Source organism: Lotus japonicus, chromosome 1, assembly GCF_012489685.1.
Source record: "Lotus japonicus ecotype B-129 chromosome 1, LjGifu_v1.2".
Taxonomy (NCBI): domain Eukaryota; kingdom Viridiplantae; phylum Streptophyta; class Magnoliopsida; order Fabales; family Fabaceae; genus Lotus; species Lotus japonicus.
The window spans coordinates 64784840-64789457 of NC_080041.1; positions in this window are offsets into that span (position 1 = coordinate 64784840).

The window sequence follows — 4618 nt, forward strand, 5'->3', positions numbered from 1 at the left end:
GGTTACCACATGTAAGGGGCTCTTGGCTCATTTCATCAATAACAAACTCTCAATTCAGTTATTTTCTCTCTCTAAGCGGTTACACTCTCTCTCTAGGAAGTTACACATTTCCCTCTCTAGATTTTCTCTCTTGTTGCAATCCCTTCACTCTAGGTACTATACCATATCTCTATGTCCTTGGCTGGAACATTTGGCGCCGTCTGAGGGAATCGGTGAATTTCGATTCCCAGACTACGTGGATTGCTTTTATGATCGAGAGAATTTTGAAGTTCTGTTGAATTCCTTGGTTTTTAGTTATTTTTGGATTGATTTTATAGTTTACGGTTGATTTTCGATGGAAACTCGTCATCGTCGACGCAGGAGCAGAGGCGCGGTTCACCGCCGCGTCGTGTGAGGGGGAGACCGCGTCGTGAGGAGGTTCATCGTGAGCAACCTGAGCAACTGACTCCTCCTCCACCTCCACCACCTCCTCATCCTCCTTCTCCGACGCCTTCATTGCCTATTCTGCCATCCTCACCTTCGCAGCAAGGAACTCCAGAGAACTCGTCGGTCCTTGCAAAAAACGGATCGCCTTTACCTCATAGGCCAATTACTCACAGAGATTGGCGGTGTTTGATCCGCAACGTCGACAACATTCGACAACAGAATGACTATTTGCAAGAGCAGCTTGACTACTTCCTCCACGAGCAGCAAGACGAGGGAGTGCGAGAGGCGGAGGCCGTAGCGGAATTCGAGCTTTTCTCAGTGGCTGTGAGAGAGGTCGCAATTCCGGACAATATGAAGAATCTCGTCCTGGAATCTTACAGCGGAAAGACGGATCCGAAGGATCACCTTCTGTATTTCAACACGAAGATGGTGATAAGCGCGACTTCAGATGCGGTGAAGTGCATAATGTTCCCATCGACGTTCAAAGGCACATTGATGGCGTGGTTCACGATTCTGCCTCGTGGATATATCACAAACTTCCGTGATTTCTGCTCGAAGTTTCTCGTTTAGTTTTCTGTAAGCAAGCTCAAGAAAATAACGATCGATGACTTGTACAACGTTCGCTAGTTGGAAGGAGAGACTCTGAAGCAATATGTGGCAAGATACATCGTAGCGTCTGTCAAGATCGAGGAATTGGAACCGCATGCTTGTGTGAGAGCTTTCAAGAACAGACTGTTGCATGGAATGTTGAACAACAAGCTAAACAGGAACCCAACTCATTCAATGGCAGAGATTTACGCGCGGTCGAACACCTACATTTTGGACGAGGAGGACGACGCGTTCAAAAGAAAGCGCGCGAAGAAGGAGAAAGATGGCGGACAAGTGGAAACGTTAAAAAAGACGGGCAAGGCCGGGAGAAAGGTGAAAGCAGTAGGCGAAGGGAGAAGAAAGGTAAGACGTCGGAGAAATACGCTAAGGAGCAGCATTATCCGAAGAAAGAGAGTTTTGAGCAGCGTCGCCCTTGGCTGCAGCAGGGATCACGTCGGCGAGAAGAAGCGAACAGAGACCTGGGTGCACATTTGACAGACATGCTTCGCGAGGTGAAAGCAACGTATGTAGTTGCGGAAGTCGAGTGAGAGGCACGCCCGCCACGAGTGGCGGTAGACAAGACTAAATGGTGCGAGTACCACCGCTCGGCGGGCCATGACACTGATGATTGCTTCACTCTGAAGAAAGAAATTGAAAGGTTGATCAAGGCGGGACGCTCACAGTAGTATGATCGAGGCGATCATCATCAGGGTGACTGCCAGCAATGGGACCGCCAACGAGAGGAGCGCCGACATGACAACCGTCGCCTGGCCCCGGCGGAGGATCGAAAAGAGATATTGGCGAATGAAAAGAAAGGAGCTAAGGAAACTTTTAACAAGGATCTGGAGCCGCCATTTGAAACCATCAATACAATTGTCGGAGGCTTCGGTGGCGGGGGTGACTCTCAAGCGGCGAGGCGATGGCACGTCATAGTAGTAAGTTCAGTACAAGAGATTCCGTTTGGTTTTTAGTATCCGGATATAGTAGTGTCGTCGGCTGATTTTGAAAGGATAAAGACCCACAAGGATGATCCCATAGTAATCATGTTAAGGATCAATAGCTTCAACGTAAGACGAGTACTCCTGAATCAGGGTAGTTCGGCGGATATAATCTACGGTGACGCGTTCGACAAGCTAGGGCTGACAGATCAGGACCTGACGCCGTACACATGAACTTTGGTGGGATTCTCGGGGGAACAAGTTTGGGTGCGCAGCTACCTGGATTTGGACATAATTTTTGGTATTGATGAGAACACAAAGGTTCTGCGAGTAAGGTATTTGGTTTTGCTGGTGGTAGCGTCGTATAACGTCATCATCGGTCGGAACACACTGAATCGCCTATGTGCAGTAATTTCAACGGCTCACCTGGCGGTGAAGTATCCGCTAAACAGCGGTAAGGTAGCAAAGATAGCAGTTGATCAGTGGCGGGCAAGAGAATGCTACAACAACTGTTTGAGTCTGTACGGCAAAAAGGGAGCTGTCGCAGATCACAGATGCCACAGAATCAAAGTTATAGAGGGCGATCAGGAGCAGAGGGGCGTTCAAGAGCAAGACCAAGTCAAAATAAGTAGGCCAGGACAGTTGGCTAGCGCGAGGAACGACAAGCGAAAAGCGAGCCGATATGAGGAAATAGTTGAAAGAAGGACATGAAAGGATGGGCAATCCAGTATCTCTCATACTGAGGAGCGTAGGGCGAACCAGTTTGGGGATCTTGAGATGTTAAAGTTTGGAAGGGGAGTTCTGGCGGTTAGGCCTCGGCTCACGGAGGAGCAAGAGGATCGTTTGGAGAAGTTGCTGAGAGATAATTTAGACCTTTTCGATTGGAGTGAAAAAGACGCGAAGTGGGAACCGCTCAAGTATAAGGAGCCAAATCCCCGGAAGAGATGCTTCAGAGGCGATGGAAAAGGGAAAACAGTGCAGCAGGCGGTGGTCTCCCATAATCATCGCGGCAGACACAAGAAATGAGAAGGATGTTTAGCAGGGTGGCGATCAGGGAAAATCTGGGAAGATAGGGGCGATGCGTTAGGAGTGTCACCCAAAGAACAAAGGCAAAGGAAAAATGATATATTGGAAGGCGATGGGGGCGACAAGATTCTAGCCCCCCAAGGCGGTTCGACAACTTAAGGTCAAAGTCAAGCTTGGTGAAAAACCAGTTTCACCACAGAATGTCCGGGCGAGAGGTTTGGTTTCCGGCGGATGCAGGTTGGGTGGCGAGCACTTCAGGGTTGAAAGACGGTATGCTTGGCGAGGTGCTCTGATTGGCGACAGAGGTTTGAAGAATCAGTAGGGCGGCCACCGGCGTGGCGAGACTAGCGAGGGCTTGACTTCAGCAGGGCGAGCTTGGAACGGAAATTAGGACTAAAAATAAAGATGTACTTTTTTTCTCCATCACGAGAGTTTTTTAATGACACATCCCTCGAAAAATTTTAAAAATAATTTTTACCATCAAATACAAAAAGGATATTCTCAGCAATACTCCTGTAAAATACACCTGTCATGCTCATAATTTAAATATAAATTTTCAACTTTGATGTCTCAACATCATATCCATAGAACAACAGATTTGTTTCAAATCCAAAATTTAACATAATCCAAAAATAAAATAAAGTGAATACATGAAATACTTCTTAACATTCAGGTACAATACTAAACGTTTCCTCGTGTTACATAACAGAGCATAACTCCCATCACTAAAAACATATCTAAAAGACTAACTCCTCTGACTAACCCTTGTGAGAAACTCCACTATCCTTGGTGCCTGAGCGATGTCGCATAGAACATCATTCCAACAGAAGGGTGAGAACTCATATCATATGGATACGCATAATAATAAGTAATGCAAAAGCTTATAAAAATTATCCATAAATACCTCATACATAATTAAGAAAATAAATCATGAAATATATCGTATTACCACAACAAAAAATTCTCCAAAAATATCATAGTTATCATTATTTAACATCAACAGCTTCCTACAGTAACATATATGACTCAAGTGTGACTCCGTGCAAATGCCTTTGGTACCAAAGTTGTTATCCTTAGCGGTGTCACCGCGTCCACTCCAGACAGATAACCACCAATAAAGCCCTCACTCTAGGCTTTCAAAACCACTCCAGTTTTGGGACAAGTCACTAGCCTCCACGAGAACTAGCAAACGTTGCATCTTGACAACTATGCAGTGTATTGTGCAAAACTCAACTAACATATGCATATTCAGATCATCTCCAAGTCTTAATTATTTTAGCATATTCATCACTACTTCAAAAATATGAATCATCTCCAATTTCACACAACATAGCTTACATGTTATCAATTACACAACTAGCAATCACAGTAACTTAGCAACTCAACACATAACATCAATTCAGAAACAAAACCATATAATGAAATTCAAAGTAACACCTTAAAAAATTCTAAAATTTTTACCATGGGTTCTTTTACAAGTTTTCTAAATCCCTGTAAATTTTCAAGTTGAAATTCAAAGTATAAAATTCAAGAAAAATCTAACACTAACATCAGTTCGTGAGAAACGAGACAGCTTAACCCATCCTCAGTAAAATGCACATAACTTGAGCTACAGACGTCAGAACGACGTGAAACCAGCG